Here is a 17,154-nt window from a genome sequence, read left to right as displayed (position 1 = left end):
TTGCTTCAAGCGTTAGTAGAAACAAATGTAGTTTGAAAGGACATCATTGAATGAGCAAATATTCTAGCAAGCAGCCTTCCTGCCAATATCATTGCGAGTGTTATCAGACTACCAGGTGAGAAACAAGTGTGTCTTCATTTAACATGTGTACCTGAGGACTTTGACCAGATAAAGTTTCCTTCTTTTTTTGAAACAGATTGCAACATCATTGAGGAGAAAGCTTCTTTTCCAGAAACCGAGGCGGGGCAACAGGATTCCCACAATCCATCTGTCATGCACCACAAAAGAAGGTACTGACACTGAAAACTGGATCCTTTAGTCAGCGCTTTCACCCTGACTTGGCTGCTGGCCCTCTTCACATGGTATAAATCTTTTGCCTTTTCCTCAAATCTTGTTGTATTGCTTTTCCCTTACAAATCTATTTAAAGGTCAGGTCTTAAGGACCTGGATCAAGCTCTGTAGACTAGATGCTAATGTCTACAACACCACAAAGTTGGACTTGGTTTCAATTTGCTATATAACTGCGGCAGATATCTGTCGCCGATGCTATTGATTTAGAACTGAAGAAAGACCAGACTGACAGAGAGGAGATTCTGTGGCAATAAGCCTAGCTACTAGCATAATTGACACGTCTAAAAGGCTGTGAGTGAGAATCACGTGTTTCTCTTCACCTATATTGTAGGGCAGAGGCCTTTGTCAGGTGGTGCTTCTCTCCTTTTTGACAATAGCTGAGGAGGAACGTTTATTTCTCTCACTGTGTTCTGACGATGCATTTTTGAAGAACCATAACAGAAGGTACCAAGGATTCAATGTGGGCTAGTTGCGTTGGAGGTTTTGCACATATCCACTCTGTGTTCTCTTCAATCCGTATAAATCTTTCGCCTTTTACTAAAGATTTCCGTGGAGAGGAGCAATAAGAGTATCGAATAATTTTTGATTCCCTGCTTTGCCGCAGGGCTTCCATACCTGTACAATATCAATATGTTGACACCTCCTCAAGCTGTCTCACTCTCCTCGAGGTCGAATGGCTGACCCAAGCATGTGTACGGGTCAGCATCCTTGCTTCAAGCGTTAGTAGAAACAAATGTAGTTTGAAAGGACATCATTGAATGAGCAAATATTATAGCAAGCAGCCTTCCTGCCAATATCATTGCGAGTGTTATCAGACTACCAGGTGAGAAACAAGTGTGTCTTCATTTAACATGTGTACCTGAGGACTTTGACCAGATAAAGTTTCCTTCTTTTTTTGAAACAGATTGCAACATCATTGAGGAGAAAGCTTCTTTTCCAGAAACCGAGGCGGGGCAACAGGATTCCCACAATCCATCTGTCATGCACCACAAAAGAAGGTACTGACACTGAAAACTGGATCCTTTAGTCAGCGCTTTCACCCTAACTTGGCTGCTGGCCCTCTTCACATGGTATAAATCTTTTGCCTTTTCCTCAAATCTTGTTGTATTGCTTTTCCCTTACAAATCTATTTAAAGGTCAGGTCTTAAGGACCTGGATCAAGCTCTGTAGACTAGATGCTAATGTCTACAACACCTCAAAGTTGGACTTGGTTTCAATTTGCTATATAACTGCGGCAGATATCTGTCGCCGATGCTATTGATTTAGAACTGAAGAAAGACCAGACTGACAGAGAGGAGATTCTGTGGCAATAAGCCTAGCTACTAGCATAATTGACACGTCTAAAAGACTGTGAGTGAGAATCACGTGTTTCTCTTCACCTATATTGTAGGGCAGAGGCCTTTGTCAGGTGGTGCTTCTCTCCTTTTTGACAATAGCTGAGGAGGAACGTTTATTTCTCTCACTGTGTTCTGACGATGCATTTTTGAAGAACCATAACAGAAGGTACCAAGGATTCAATGTGGGCTAGTTGCGTTGGAGGTTTTGCACATATCCACTCTGTGTTCTCTTCAATCTGTATAAATCTTTCGCCTTTTACTAAAGATTTCCGTGGAGAGGAGCAATAAGAGTATCGAATAATTTTTGATTCCCTGCTTTGCTGCAGGGCTTCCATACCTGTTCAATATCAATTTGTTGACACCTCCTCAAGCTGTCTCACTCTCCTCGAGGTCGAATGGCTGACCCAAGCATGTGTACGGGTCAGCATCTTTGCTTCAAGCGTTAGTAGAAACAAATGTAGTTTGAAAGGACATCATTGAATGAGCAAATATTCTAGCAAGCAGCCTTCCTGCCAATATCATTGCGAGTGTTATCAGACTACCAGGTGAGAAACAAGTGTGTCTTCATTTAACATGTGTACCTGAGGACTTTGACCAGATAAAGTTTCCTTCTTTTTTTGAAACAGATTGCAACATCATTGAGGAGAAAGCTTCTTTTCCAGAAACCGAGGCGGGGCAACAGGATTCCCACAATCCATCTGTCATGCACCACAAAAGAAGGTACTGACACTGAAAACTGGATCCTTTAGTCAGCGCTTTCACCCTGACTTGGCTGCTGGCCCTCTTCACATGGTATAAATCTTTTGCCTTTTCTTCAAATCTTGTTGTATTGCTTTTCCCTTACAAATCTATTTAAAGGTCAGGTCTTAAGGACCTGGATCAAGCTCTGTAGACTAGATGCTAATGTCTACAACACCACAAAGTTGGACTTGGTTTCAATTTGCTATATAACTGCGGCAGATATCTGTCGCCGATGCTATTGATTTAGAACTGAAGAAAGACCAGACTGACAGAGAGGAGATTCTGTGGCAATAAGCCTAGCTACTAGCATAATTGACACGTCTAAAAGGCTGTGAGTGAGAATCACGTGTTTCTCTTCACCTATATTGTAGGGCAGAGGCCTTTGTCAGGTGGTGCTTCTCTCCTTTTTGACAATAGCTGAGGAGGAACGTTTATTTCTCTCACTGTGTTCTGACGATGCATTTTTGAAGAACCATAACAGAAGGTACCAAGGATTCAATGTGGGCTAGTTGCGTTGGAGGTTTTGCACATATCCACTCTGTGTTCTCTTCAATCCGTATAAATCTTTCGCCTTTTACTAAAGATTTCCGTGGAGAGGAGCAATAAGAGTATCGAATAATTTTTGATTCCCTGCTTTGCCGCAGGGCTTCCATACCTGTACAATATCAATTTGTTGACACCTCCTCAAGCTGTCTCACTCTCCTCGAGGTCGAATGGCTGACCCAAGCATGTGTACGGGTCAGCATCCTTGCTTCAAGCGTTAGTAGAAACAAATGTAGTTTGAAAGGACATCATTGAATGAGCAAATATTCTAGCAAGCAGCCTTCCTGCCAATATCATTGCGAGTGTTATCAGACTACCAGGTGAGAAACAAGTGTGTCTTCATTTAACATGTGTACCTGAGGACTTTGACCAGATAAAGTTTCCTTCTTTTTTTGAAACAGATTGCAACATCATTGAGGAGAAAGCTTCTTTTCCAGAAACCGAGGCGGGGCAACAGGATTCCCACAATCCATCTGTCATGCACCACAAAAGAAGGTACTGACACTGAAAACTGGATCCTTTAGTCAGCGCTTTCACCCTAACTTGGCTGCTGGCCCTCTTCACATGGTATAAATCTTTTGCCTTTTCCTCAAATCTTGTTGTATTGCTTTTCCCTTACAAATCTATTTAAAGGTCAGGTCTTAAGGACCTGGATCAAGCTCTGTAGACTAGATGCTAATGTCTACAACACCTCAAAGTTGGACTTGGTTTCAATTTGCTATATAACTGCGGCAGATATCTGTCGCCGATGCTATTGATTTAGAACTGAAGAAAGACCAGACTGACAGAGAGGAGATTCTGTGGCAATAAGCCTAGCTACTAGCATAATTGACACGTCTAAAAGACTGTGAGTGAGAATCACGTGTTTCTCTTCACCTATATTGTAGGGCAGAGGCCTTTGTCAGGTGGTGCTTCTCTCCTTTTTGACAATAGCTGAGGAGGAACGTTTATTTCTCTCACTGTGTTCTGACGATGCATTTTTGAAGAACCATAACAGAAGGTACCAAGGATTCAATGTGGGCTAGTTGCGTTGGAGGTTTTGCACATATCCACTCTGTGTTCTCTTCAATCCGTATAAATCTTTCGCCTTTTACTAAAGATTTCCGTGGAGAGGAGCAATAAGAGTATCGAATAATTTTTGATTCCCTGCTTTGCTGCAGGGCTTCCATACCTGTTCAATATCAATTTGTTGACACCTCCTCAAGCTGTCTCACTCTCCTCGAGGTCGAATGGCTGACCCAAGCATGTGTACGGGTCAGCATCTTTGCTTCAAGCGTTAGTAGAAACAAATGTAGTTTGAAAGGACATCATTGAATGAGCAAATATTCTAGCAAGCAGCCTTCCTGCCAATATCATTGCGAGTGTTATCAGACTACCAGGTGAGAAACAAGTGTGTCTTCATTTAACATGTGTACCTGAGGACTTTGACCAGATAAAGTTTCCTTCTTTTTTTGAAACAGATTGCAACATCATTGAGGAGAAAGCTTCTTTTCCAGAAACCGAGGCGGGGCAACAGGATTCCCACAATCCATCTGTCATGCACCACAAAAGAAGGTACTGACACTGAAAACTGGATCCTTTAGTCAGCGCTTTCACCCTGACTTGGCTGCTGGCCCTCTTCACATGGTATAAATCTTTTGCCTTTTCTTCAAATCTTGTTGTATTGCTTTTCCCTTACAAATCTATTTAAAGGTCAGGTCTTAAGGACCTGGATCAAGCTCTGTAGACTAGATGCTAATGTCTACAACACCACAAAGTTGGACTTGGTTTCAATTTGCTATATAACTGCGGCAGATATCTGTCGCCGATGCTATTGATTTAGAACTGAAGAAAGACCAGACTGACAGAGAGGAGATTCTGTGGCAATAAGCCTAGCTACTAGCATAATTGACACGTCTAAAAGGCTGTGAGTGAGAATCACGTGTTTCTCTTCACCTATATTGTAGGGCAGAGGCCTTTGTCAGGTGGTGCTTCTCTCCTTTTTGACAATAGCTGAGGAGGAACGTTTATTTCTCTCACTGTGTTCTGACGATGCATTTTTGAAGAACCATAACAGAAGGTACCAAGGATTCAATGTGGGCTAGTTGCGTTGGAGGTTTTGCACATATCCACTCTGTGTTCTCTTCAATCTGTATAAATCTTTCGCCTTTTACTAAAGATTTCCGTGGAGAGGAGCAATAAGAGTATCGAATAATTTTTGATTCCCTGCTTTGCTGCAGGGCTTCCATACCTGTTCAATATCAATTTGTTGACACCTCCTCAAGCTGTCTCACTCTCCTCGAGGTCGAATGGCTGACCCAAGCATGTGTACGGGTCAGCATCTTTGCTTCAAGCGTTAGTAGAAACAAATGTAGTTTGAAAGGACATCATTGAATGAGCAAATATTCTAGCAAGCAGCCTTCCTGCCAATATCATTGCGAGTGTTATCAGACTACCAGGTGAGAAACAAGTGTGTCTTCATTTAACATGTGTACCTGAGGACTTTGACCAGATAAAGTTTCCTTCTTTTTTTGAAACAGATTGCAACATCATTGAGGAGAAAGCCTCTTTTCCAGAAACCGATGCGGGGCAACAGGATTCCCACAATCCATCTGTCATGCACCACAAAAGAAGGTACTGACACTGAAAACTGGATCCTTTAGTCAGCGCTTTCACCCTGACTTGGCTGCTGGCCCTCTTCACATGGTATAAATCTTTTGCCTTTTCCTCAAATCTTGTTGTATTGCTTTTCCCTTACAAATCTATTTAAAGGTCAGGTCTTAAGGACCTGGATCAAGCTCTGTAGACTAGATGCTAATGTCTACAACACCACAAAGTTGGACTTGGTTTCAATTTGCTATATCACTGCGGCAGATATCTGTCGCCGATGCTATTGATTTAGAACTGAAGAAAGACCAGACTGACAGAGAGGAGATTCTGTGGCAATAAGCCTAGCTACTAGCATAATTGACACGTCTAAAAGGCTGTGAGTGAGAATCACGTGTTTCTCTTCACCTATATTGTAGGGCAGAGGCCTTTGTCAGGTGGTGCTTCTCTCCTTTTTGACAATAGCTGAGGAGGAACGTTTATTTCTCTCACTGTGTTCTGACGATGCATTTTTGAAGAACCATAACAGAAGGTACCAAGGATTCAATGTGGGCTAGTTGCGTTGGAGGTTTTGCACATATCCACTCTGTGTTCTCTTCAATCCGTATAAATCTTTCGCCTTTTACTAAAGATTTCCGTGGAGAGGAGCAATAAGAGTATCGAATAATTTTTGATTCCCTGCTTTGCCGCAGGGCTTCCATACCTGTACAATATCAATATGTTGACACCTCCTCAAGCTGTCTCACTCTCCTCGAGGTCGAATGGCTGACCCAAGCATGTGTACGGGTCAGCATCCTTGCTTCAAGCGTTAGTAGAAACAAATGTAGTTTGAAAGGACATCATTGAATGAGCAAATATTCTAGCAAGCAGCCTTCCTGCCAATATCATTGCGAGTGTTATCAGACTACCAGGTGAGAAACAAGTGTGTCTTCATTTAACATGTGTACCTGAGGACTTTGACCAGATAAAGTTTCCTTCTTTTTTTGAAACAGATTGCAACATCATTGAGGAGAAAGCTTCTTTTCCAGAAACCGAGGCGGGGCAACAGGATTCCCACAATCCATCTGTCATGCACCACAAAAGAAGGTACTGACACTGAAAACTGGATCCTTTAGTCAGCGCTTTCGCCCTAACTTGGCTGCTGGCCCTCTTCACATGGTATAAATCTTTTGCCTTTTCCTCAAATCTTGTTGTATTGCTTTTCCCTTACAAATCTATTTAAAGGTCAGGTCTTAAGGACCTGGATCAAGCTCTGTAGACTAGATGCTAATGTCTACAACACCACAAAGTTGGACTTGGTTTCAATTTGCTATATCACTGCGGCAGATATCTGTCGCCGATGCTATTGATTTAGAACTGAAGAAAGACCAGACTGACAGAGAGGAGATTCTGTGGCAGTAAGCCTAGCTACTAGCATAATTGACACGTCTAAAAGGCTGTGAGTGAGAATCACGTGTTTCTCTTCACCTATATTGTAGGGCAGAGGCCTTTGTCAGGTGGTGCTTCTCTCCTTTTTGACAATAGCTGAGGAGGAACGTTTATTTCTCTCACTGTGTTCTGACGATGCATTTTTGAAGAACCATAACAGAAGGTACCAAGGATTCAATGTGGGCTAGTTGCGTTGGAGGTTTTGCACTACGTGTTCTCTTCAATCCGTATAAATCTTTCGCCTTTTACTAAAGATTTCCGTGGAGAGGAGCAATAAGAGTATCGAATAATTTTTGATTCCCTGCTTTGCTGCAGGGCTTCCATACCTGTACAATATCAATTTGTTGACACCTCCTCAAGCTGTCTCACTCTCCTCGAGGTCGAATGGCCGACCCAAGCATGTGTACGGGTCAGCATCCTTGCTTCAAGCGTTAGTAGAAACAAATGTAGTTTGAAAGGACATCATTGAATGAGCAAATATTCTAGCAAGCAGCCTTCCTGCCAATATCATTGCGAGTGTTATCAGACTACCAGGTGAGAAACAAGTGTGTCTTCATTTAACATGTGTACCTGAGGACTTTGACCAGATAAAGTTTCCTTCTTTTTTTGAAACAGATTGCAACATCATTGAGGAGAAAGCTTCTTTTCCAGAAATCGAGGCGGGGCAACAGGATTCCCACAATCCATCTGTCATGCACCACAAAAGAAGGTACTGACACTGAAAACTGGATCCTATAGTCAGCGCTTTCACCCTAACTTGGCTGCTGGCCCTCTTCACATGGTATAAATCTTTTGCCTTTTCCTCAAATCTTGTTGTATTGCTTTTCCCTTACAAATCTATTTAAAGGTCAGGTCTTAAGGACCTGGATCAAGCTCTGTAGACTAGATGCTAATGTCTACAACACCACAAAGTTGGACTTGGTTTCAATTTGCTATATCACTGCGGCAGATATCTGTCGCCGATGCTATTGATTTAGAACTGAAGAAAGACCAGACTGACAGAGAGGAGATTCTGTGGCAATAAGCCTAGCTACTAGCATAATTGACACGTCTAAAAGGCTGTGAGTGAGAATCACGTGTTTCTCTTCACCTATATTGTAGGGCAGAGGCCTTTGTCAGGTGGTGCTTCTCTCCTTTTTGACAATAGCTGAGGAGGAACGTTTATTTCTCTCACTGTGTTCTGACGATGCATTTTTGAAGAACCATAACAGAAGGTACCAAGGATTCAATGTGGGCTAGTTGCGTTGGAGGTTTTGCACTCTGTGTTCTCTTCAATCCGTATAAATCTTTCGCCTTTTACTAAAGATTTCCGTGGAGAGGAGCAATAAGAGTATCGAATAATTTATGATTCCCTGCTTTGCTGCAGGGCTTCCATACCTGTTCAATATCAATTTGTTGACACCTCCTCAAGCTGTCTCACTCTCCTCGAGGTCGAATGGCCGACCCAAGCATGTGTACGGGTCAGCATCCTTGCTTCGAGTTAGTAGAAACAAATGTAGTTTGAAAGGACATCATTGAATGAGCAAATATTCTAGCAAGCAGCCTTCCTGCCAATATCATTGCGAGTGTTATCAGACTACCAGGTGAGAAACAAGTGTGTCTTCATTTAACATGTGTACCTGAGGACTTTGACCAGATAAAGTTTCCTTCTTTTTTTGAAACAGATTGCAACATCATTGAGGAGAAAGCTTCTTTTCCAGAAACCGAGGCGGGGCAACAGGATTCCCACAATCCATCTGTCATGCACCACAGAAGAAGGTACTGACACTGAAAACTGGATCCTTTAGTCAGTGCTTTCACCCTGACTTGGCTGCTGGCCCTCTTCACATGGTATAAATCTTTTGCCTTTTCCTCAAATCTTGTTGTATTGCTTTTCCCTTACAAATCTATTTAAAGGTCAGGTCTTAAGGACCTGGATCAAGCTCTGTAGACTAGATGCTAATGTCTACAACACCACAAAGTTGGACTTGGTTTCAATTTGCTATATCACTGTGGCAGATATCTGTCGCCGATGCTATTGATTTAGAACTGAAGAAAGACCAGACTGACAGAGAGGAGATTCTGTGGCAATAAGCCTAGCTACTAGCATAATTGACACGTCTAAAAGGCTGTGAGTGAGAATCACGTGTTTCTCTTCACCTATATTGTAGGGCAGAGGCCTTTGTCAGGTGGTGCTTCTCTCCTTTTTGACAATAGCTGAGGAGGAACGTTTATTTCTCTCACTGTGTTCTGACGATGCATTTTTGAAGAACCATAACAGAAGGTACCAAGGATTCAATGTGGGCTAGTTGCGTTGGAGGTTTTGCACATATCCACTCTGTGTTCTCTTCAATCCGTATAAATCTTTCGCCTTTTACTAAAGATTTCCGTGGAGAGGAGCAATAAGAGTATCGAATAATTTTTAATTGCTTTGCTGCAGGGCTTCCATACCTGTTCAATATCAATTTGTTGACACCTCCTCAAGCTGTCTCACTCTCCTCGAGGTCGAATGGCTGACCCAAGCATGTGTACGGGTCAGCATCCTTGCTTCAAGCGTTAGTAGAAACAAATGTAGTTTGAAAGGACATCATTGAATGAGCAAATATTCTAGCAAGCAGCCTTCCTGCCAATATCATTGCGAGTGTTATCAGACTACCAGGTGAGAAACAAGTGTGTCTTCATTTAACATGTGTACCTGAGGACTTTGACCAGATAAAGTTTCCTTCTTTTTTTGAAACAGATTGCAACATCATTGAGGAGAAAGCTTCTTTTCCAGAAACCGAGGCGGGGCAACAGGATTCCCACAATCCATCTGTCATGCACCACAAAAGAAGGTACTGACACTGAAAACTGGATCCTTTAGTCAGCGCTTTCACCCTGACTTGGCTGCTGGCCCTCTTCACTTGGTATAAATCTTTTGCCTTTTCCTCAAATCTTGTTGTATTGCTTTTCCCTTACAAATCTATTTAAAGGTCAGGTCTTAAGGACCTGGATCAAGCTCTGTAGACTAGATGCTAATGTCTACAACACCACAAAGTTGGACTTGGTTTCAATTTGCTATATCACTGCGGCAGATATCTGTCGCCGATGCTATTGATTTAGAACTGAAGAAAGACCAGACTGACAGAGAGGAGATTCTGTGGCAATAAGCCTAGCTACTAGCATAATTGACACGTCTAAAAGGCTGTGAGTGAGAATCACGTGTTTCTCTTCACCTATATTGTAGGGCAGAGGCCTTTGTCAGGTGGTGCTTCTCTCCTTTTTGACAATAGCTGAGGAGGAACGTTTATTTCTCTCACTGTGTTCTGACGATGCATTTTTGAAGAACCATAACAGAAGGTACCAAGGATTCAATGTGGGCTAGTTGCGTTGGAGGTTTTGCACTCTGTGTTCTCTTCAATCCGTATAAATCTTTCGCCTTTTACTAAAGATTTCCGTGGAGAGGAGCAATAAGAGTATCGAATAATTTTTGATTCCCTGCTCTGCTGCAGGGCTTCCATACCTGTTCAATATCAATTTGTTGACACCTCCTCAAGCTGTCTCACTCTCCTCGAGGTCGAATGGCCGACCCAAGCATGTGTACGGGTCAGCATCCTTGCTTCGAGTTAGTAGAAACAAATGTAGTTTGAAAGGACATCATTGAATGAGCAAATATTCTAGCAAGCAGCCTTCCTGCCAATATCATTGCGAGTGTTATCAGACTACCAGGTGAGAAACAAGTGTGTCTTCATTTAACATGTGTACCTGAGGACCTTGACCAGATAAAGTTTCCTTCTTTTTTTGAAACAGATTGCAACATCATTGAGGAGAAAGCTTCTTTTCCAGAAACCGAGGCGGGGCAACAGGATTCCCACAATCCATCTGTCATGCACCACAAAAGAAGGTACTGACACTGAAAACTGGATCCTTTAGTCAGTGCTTTCACCCTGACTTGGCTGCTGGCCCTCTTCACATGGTATAAATCTTTTGCCTTTTCCTCAAATCTTGTTGTATTGCTTTTCCCTTACAAATCTATTTAAAGGTCAGGTCTTAAGGACCTGGATCAAGCTCTGTAGACTAGATGCTAATGTCTACAACACCACAAAGTTGGACTTGGTTTCAATTTGCTATATCACTGTGGCAGATATCTGTCGCCGATGCTATTGATTTAGAACTGAAGAAAGACCAGACTGACAGAGAGGAGATTCTGTGGCAATAAGCCTAGCTACTAGCATAATTGACACGTCTAAAAGGCTGTGAGTGAGAATCACGTGTTTCTCTTCACCTATATTGTAGGGCAGAGGCCTTTGTCAGGTGGTGCTTCTCTCCTTTTTGACAATAGCTGAGGAGGAACGTTTATTTCTCTCACTGTGTTCTGACGATGCATTTTTGAAGAACCATAACAGAAGGTACCAAGGATTCAATGTGGGCTAGTTGCGTTGGAGGTTTTGCACATATCCACTCTGTGTTCTCTTCAATCCGTATAAATCTTTCGCCTTTTACTAAAGATTTCCGTGGAGAGGAGCAATAAGAGTATCGAATAATTTTTGATTGCTTTGCTGCAGGGCTTCCATACCTGTTCAATATCAATTTGTTGACACCTCCTCAAGCTGTCTCACTCTTGAGGTCGAATGGCTGACCCAAGCATGCGTACGGGTCAGCATCCTTGCTTCAAGCGTTAGTAGAAACAAATGTAGTTTGAAAGGACATCATTGAATGAGCAAATATTCTAGCAAGCAGCCTTCCTGCCAATATCATTGCGAGTGTTATCAGACTACCAGGTGAGAAACAAGTGTGTCTTCATTTAACATGTGTACCTGAGGACTTTGACCAGATAAAGTTTCCTTCTTTTTTTGAAACAGATTGCAACATCATTGAGGAGAAAGCTTCTTTTCCAGAAACCGAGGCGGGGCAACAGGATTCCCACAATCCATCTGTCATGCACCACAAAAGAAGGTACTGACACTGAAAACTGGATCCTTTAGTCAGCGCTTTCACCCTGACTTGGCTGCTGGCCCTCTTCACTTGGTATAAATCTTTTGCCTTTTCCTCAAATCTTGTTGTATTGCTTTTCCCTTACAAATCTATTTAAAGGTCAGGTCTTAAGGACCTGGATCAAGCTCTGTAGACTAGATGCTAATGTCTACAACACCACAAAGTTGGACTTGGTTTCAATTTGCTATATAACTGCGGCAGATATCTGTCGCCGATGCTATTGATTTAGAACTGAAGAAAGACCAGACTGACAGAGAGGAGATTCTGTGGCAATAAGCCTAGCTACTAGCATAATTGACACGTCTAAAAGGCTGTGAGTGAGAATCACGTGTTTCTCTTCACCTATATTGTAGGGCAGAGGCCTTTGTCAGGTGGTGCTTCTCTCCTTTTTGACAATAGCTGAGGAGGAACGTTTATTTCTCTCACTGTGTTCTGACGATGCATTTTTGAAGAACCATAACAGAAGGTACCAAGGATTCAATGTGGGCTAGTTGCGTTGGAGGTTTTGCACATATCCACTCTGTGTTCTCTTCAATCCGTATAAATCTTTCGCCTTTTACTAAAGATTTCCGTGGAGAGGAGCAATAAGAGTATCGAATAATTTTTGATTGCTTTGCTGCAGGGCTTCCATACCTGTTCAATATCAATTTGTTGACACCTCCTCAAGCTGTCTCACTCTCCTCGAGGTCGAATGGCTGACCCAAGCATGTGTACGGGTCAGCATCCTTGCTTCAAGCGTTAGTAGAAACAAATGTAGTTTGAAAGGACATCATTGAATGAGCAAATATTCTAGCAAGCAGCCTTCCTGCCAATATCATTGCGAGTGTTATCAGACTACCAGGTGAGAAACAAGTGTGTCTTCATTTAACATGTGTACCTGAGGACTTTGACCAGATAAAGTTTCCTTCTTTTTTTGAAACAGATTGCAACATCATTGAGGAGAAAGCTTCTTTTCCAGAAACCGAGGCGGGGCAACAGGATTCCCACAATCCATCTGTCATGCACCACAGAAGAAGGTACTGACACTGAAAACTGGATCCTTTAGTCAGTGCTTTCACCCTGACTTGGCTGCTGGCCCTCTTCACATGGTATAAATCTTTTGCCTTTTCCTCAAATCTTGTTGTATTGCTTTTCCCTTACAAATCTATTTAAAGGTCAGGTCTTAAGGACCTGGATCAAGCTCTGTAGACTAGATGCTAATGTCTACAACACCACAAAGTTGGACTTGGTTTCAATTTGCTATATCACTGTGGCAGATATCTGTCGCCGATGCTATTGATTTAGAACTGAAGAAAGACCAGACTGACAGAGAGGAGATTCTGTGGCAATAAGCCTAGCTACTAGCATAATTGACACGTCTAAAAGGCTGTGAGTGAGAATCACGTGTTTCTCTTCACCTATATTGTAGGGCAGAGGCCTTTGTCAGGTGGTGCTTCTCTCCTTTTTGACAATAGCTGAGGAGGAACGTTTATTTCTCTCACTGTGTTCTGACGATGCATTTTTGAAGAACCATAACAGAAGGTACCAAGGATTCAATGTGGGCTAGTTGCGTTGGAGGTTTTGCACATATCCACTCTGTGTTCTCTTCAATCCGTATAAATCTTTCGCCTTTTACTAAAGATTTCCGTGGAGAGGAGCAAGAAGAGTATCGAATAATTTTTGGTTCCCTGCTTTGCTGCAGGGCTCCCATACCTGTTCAATATCAATTTGTTGACACCTCCTCAAGCTGTCTCACTCTCCTCGAGGTCGAATGGCTGACCCAAGCATGTGTACGGGTTAGCATCCTTGCTTCAAGCGTTAGAAACAAATGTAGTTTGAAAGGACATCATTGAATGAGCAAATATTCTAGCAAGCAGCCTTCCTGCCAATATCATTGCGAGTGTTATCAGACTACCAGGTGAGAAACAAGTGTGTCTTCATTTAACATGTGTACCTGAGGACTTTGACCAGATAAAGTTTCCTTCTTTTTTTGAAACAGATTGCAACATCATTGAGGAGAAAGCTTCTTTTCCAGAAACCGAGGCGGGGCAACAGGATTCCCACAATCCATCTGTCATGCACCACAAAAGAAGGTACTGACACTGAAAACTGGATCCTTTAGTCAGCGCTTTCACCCTAACTTGGCTGCTGGCCCTCTTCACATGGTATAAATCTTTTGCCTTTTCCTCAAATCTTGTTGTATTGCTTTTCCCTTACAAATCTATTTAAAGGTCAGGTCTTAAGGACCTGGATCAAGCTCTGTAGACTAGATGCTAATGTCTACAACACCAGAAAGTTGGACTTGGTTTCAATTTGCTATATCACTGTGGCAGATATCTGTCGCCGATGCTATTGATTTAGAACTGAAGAAAGACCAGACTGACAGAGAGGAGATTCTGTGGCAATAAGCCTAGCTACTAGCATAATTGACACGTCTAAAAGGCTGTGAGTGAGAATCACGTGTTTCTCTTCACCTATATTGTAGGGCAGAGGCCTTTGTCAGGTGGTGCTTCTCTCCTTTTTGACAATAGCTGAGGAGGAACGTTTATTTCTCTCACTGTGTTCTGACGATGCATTTTTGAAGAACCATAACAGAAGGTACCAAGGATTCAATGTGGGCTAGTTGCGTTGGAGGTTTTGCACATATCCACTCTGTGTTCTCTTCAATCCGTATAAATCTTTCGCCTTTTACTAAAGATTTCCGTGGAGAGGAGCAATAAGAGTATGGAATAATTTTTGATTGCTTTGCTGCAGGGCTCCCATACCTGTTCAATATCAATTTGTTGACACCTCCTCAAGCTGTCTCACTCTCCTCGAGGTCGAATGGCTGACCCAAGCATGTGTACGGGTCAGCATCCTTGCTTCAAGCGTTAGTAGAAACAAATGTAGTTTGAAAGGACATCATTGAATGAGCAAATATTCTAGCAAGCAGCCTTCCTGCCAATATCATTGCGAGTGTTATCAGACTACCAGGTGAGAAACAAGTGTGTCTTCATTTAACATGTGTACCTGAGGACTTTGACCAGATAAAGTTTCCTTCTTTTTTTGAAACAGATTGCAACATCATTGAGGAGAAAGCTTCTTTTCCAGAAACCGAGGCGGGGCAACAGGATTCCCACAATCCATCTGTCATGCACCACAAAAGAAGGTACTGACACTGAAAACTGGATCCTTTAGTCAGTGCTTTCACCCTGACTTGGCTGCTGGCCCTCTTCACATGGTATAAATCTTTTGCCTTTTCCTCAAATCTTGTTGTATTGCTTTTCCCTTACAAATCTATTTAAAGGTCAGGTCTTAAGGACCTGGATCAAGCTCTGTAGACTAGATGCTAATGTCTACAACACCACAAAGTTGGACTTGGTTTCAATTTGCTATATCACTGTGGCAGATATCTGTCGCCGATGCTATTGATTTAGAACTGAAGAAAGACCAGACTGACAGAGAGGAGATTCTGTGGCAATAAGCCTAGCTACTAGCATAATTGACACGTCTAAAAGGCTGTGAGTGAGAATCACGTGTTTCTCTTCACCTATATTGTAGGGCAGAGGCCTTTGTCAGGTGGTGCTTCTCTCCTTTTTGACAATAGCTGAGGAGGAACGTTTATTTCTCTCACTGTGTTCTGACGATGCATTTTTGAAGAACCATAACAGAAGGTACCAAGGATTCAATGTGGGCTAGTTGCGTTGGAGGTTTTGCACATATCCACTCTGTGTTCTCTTCAATCCGTATAAATCTTTCGCCTTTTACTAAAGATTTCCGTGGAGAGGAGCAAGAAGAGTATCGAATAATTTTTGATTGCTTTGCTGCAGGGCTTCCATACCTGTTCAATATCAATTTGTTGACACCTCCTCAAGCTGTCTCACTCTCCTCGAGGTCGAATGGCTGACCCAAGCATGTGTACGGGTCAGCATCCTTGCTTCGAGTTAGTAGAAACAAATGTAGTTTGAAAGGACATCATTGAATGAGCAAATATTCTAGCAAGCAGCCTTCCTGCCAATATCATTGCGAGTGTTATCAGACTACCAGGTGAGAAACAAGTGTGTCTTCATTTAACATGTGTACCTGAGGACTTTGACCAGATAAAGTTTCCTTCTTTTTTTGAAACAGATTGCAACATCATTGAGGAGAAAGCTTCTTTTCCAGAAACCGAGGCGGGGCAACAGGATTCCCACAATCCATCTGTCATGCACCACAAAAGAAGGTACTGACACTGAAAACTGGATCCTTTAGTCAGCGCTTTCACCCTAACTTGGCTGCTGGCCCTCTTCACATGGTATAAATCTTTTGCCTTTTCCTCAAATCTTGTTGTATTGCTTTTCCCTTACAAATCTATTTAAAGGTCAGGTCTTAAGGACCTGGATCAAGCTCTGTAGACTAGATGCTAATGTCTACAACACCACAAAGTTGGACTTGGTTTCAATTTGCTATATCACTGTGGCAGATATCTGTCGCCGATGCTATTGATTTAGAACTGAAGAAAGACCAGACTGACAGAGAGGAGATTCTGTGGCAATAAGCCTAGCTACTAGCATAATTGACACGTCTAAAAGGCTGTGAGTGAGAATCACGTGTTTCTCTTCACCTATATTGTAGGGCAGAGGCCTTTGTCAGGTGGTGCTTCTCTCCTTTTTGACAATAGCTGAGGAGGAACGTTTATTTCTCTCACTGTGTTCTGACGATGCATTTTTGAAGAACCATAACAGAAGGTACCAAGGATTCAATGTGGGCTAGTTGCGTTGGAGGTTTTGCACATATCCACTCTGTGTTCTCTTCAATCTGTATAAATCTTTCGCCTTTTACTAAAGATTTCCGTGGAGAGGAGCAATAAGAGTATCGAATAATTTTTGATTCCCTGCTTTGCTGCATACCTGTTCAATATCAATTTGTTGACACCTCCTCAAGCTGTCTCACTCTCCTCGAGGTCGAATGGCTGACCCAAGCATGTGTACGGGTCAGCATCCTTGCTTCAAGCGTTAGTAGAAACAAATGTAGTTTGAAAGGACATCATTGAATGAGCAAATATTCTAGCAAGCAGCCTTCCTGCCAATATCATTGCGAGTGTTATCAGACTACCAGGTGAGAAACAAGTGTGTCTTCATTTAACATGTGTACCTGAGGACTTTGACCAGATAAAGTTTACTTCTTTTTTTGAAACAGATTGCAACATCATTGAGGAGAAAGCTTCTTTTCCAGAAACCGAGGCGGGGCAACAGGATTCCCACAATCCATCTGTCAT

The 17,154-nt window shown here is 42.4% G+C and overlaps 10 non-coding genes and 6 pseudogenes across 10 annotated transcripts; all 16 read left to right on the top strand.

Moving 5' to 3' along the window:
• Window positions 1–844: 844 nt before the first annotated feature.
• Window positions 845–958, top strand: LOC142998490 (U5 spliceosomal RNA). Its single transcript, XR_012962827.1, has one exon. It is a non-coding gene; the product is annotated as a U5 spliceosomal RNA (small nuclear RNA).
• Window positions 959–1,903: 945 nt separating this feature from the next.
• Window positions 1,904–2,017, top strand: LOC142998500 (U5 spliceosomal RNA). Its single transcript, XR_012962837.1, has one exon. It is a non-coding gene; the product is annotated as a U5 spliceosomal RNA (small nuclear RNA).
• A 945-nt stretch (window positions 2,018–2,962) lies between these two features.
• On the top strand, window positions 2,963–3,076 carry LOC142998489 (U5 spliceosomal RNA). The gene has a single exon (XR_012962825.1). It is a non-coding gene; the product is annotated as a U5 spliceosomal RNA (small nuclear RNA).
• Window positions 3,077–4,021: 945 nt separating this feature from the next.
• LOC142998466 (U5 spliceosomal RNA) lies at window positions 4,022–4,135 on the top strand. The gene has a single exon (XR_012962803.1). It is a non-coding gene; the product is annotated as a U5 spliceosomal RNA (small nuclear RNA).
• Window positions 4,136–5,080: 945 nt separating this feature from the next.
• Window positions 5,081–5,194, top strand: LOC142998499 (U5 spliceosomal RNA). The gene has a single exon (XR_012962836.1). It is a non-coding gene; the product is annotated as a U5 spliceosomal RNA (small nuclear RNA).
• Window positions 5,195–6,139: 945 nt separating this feature from the next.
• On the top strand, window positions 6,140–6,253 carry LOC142998488 (U5 spliceosomal RNA). Its single transcript, XR_012962824.1, has one exon. It is a non-coding gene; the product is annotated as a U5 spliceosomal RNA (small nuclear RNA).
• A 937-nt stretch (window positions 6,254–7,190) lies between these two features.
• LOC142998545 (U5 spliceosomal RNA) lies at window positions 7,191–7,304 on the top strand. The gene has a single exon (XR_012962869.1). It is a non-coding gene; the product is annotated as a U5 spliceosomal RNA (small nuclear RNA).
• Window positions 7,305–8,241: 937 nt separating this feature from the next.
• Window positions 8,242–8,355, top strand: LOC142998518 (U5 spliceosomal RNA). Its single transcript, XR_012962855.1, has one exon. It is a non-coding gene; the product is annotated as a U5 spliceosomal RNA (small nuclear RNA).
• A 943-nt stretch (window positions 8,356–9,298) lies between these two features.
• LOC142998562 (U5 spliceosomal RNA) lies at window positions 9,299–9,409 on the top strand (annotated as a pseudogene).
• Window positions 9,410–10,345: 936 nt separating this feature from the next.
• LOC142998483 (U5 spliceosomal RNA) lies at window positions 10,346–10,459 on the top strand. Its single transcript, XR_012962819.1, has one exon. It is a non-coding gene; the product is annotated as a U5 spliceosomal RNA (small nuclear RNA).
• Window positions 10,460–11,402: 943 nt separating this feature from the next.
• Window positions 11,403–11,513, top strand: LOC142998544 (U5 spliceosomal RNA; annotated as a pseudogene).
• Window positions 11,514–12,454: 941 nt separating this feature from the next.
• On the top strand, window positions 12,455–12,565 carry LOC142998543 (U5 spliceosomal RNA; annotated as a pseudogene).
• Window positions 12,566–13,509: 944 nt separating this feature from the next.
• Window positions 13,510–13,623, top strand: LOC142998482 (U5 spliceosomal RNA). The gene has a single exon (XR_012962818.1). It is a non-coding gene; the product is annotated as a U5 spliceosomal RNA (small nuclear RNA).
• Window positions 13,624–14,565: 942 nt separating this feature from the next.
• Window positions 14,566–14,676, top strand: LOC142998546 (U5 spliceosomal RNA; annotated as a pseudogene).
• A 944-nt stretch (window positions 14,677–15,620) lies between these two features.
• On the top strand, window positions 15,621–15,731 carry LOC142998556 (U5 spliceosomal RNA; annotated as a pseudogene).
• Window positions 15,732–16,673: 942 nt separating this feature from the next.
• LOC142998571 (U5 spliceosomal RNA) lies at window positions 16,674–16,784 on the top strand (annotated as a pseudogene).
• The last annotated feature ends 370 nt before the right edge of the window (window positions 16,785–17,154 follow it).

This window comes from Genypterus blacodes, unplaced genomic scaffold (genome assembly GCF_046128005.1).
Source record: "Genypterus blacodes isolate CSIRO-AG114 ecotype Tasmania unplaced genomic scaffold, CSIRO-AGI_Gbla_v1 ptg000039l_1, whole genome shotgun sequence".
Classification (NCBI taxonomy): Eukaryota; Metazoa; Chordata; class Actinopteri; order Ophidiiformes; family Ophidiidae; genus Genypterus; species Genypterus blacodes.
This window is presented reverse-complemented; position numbering and strand designations above follow the sequence as displayed.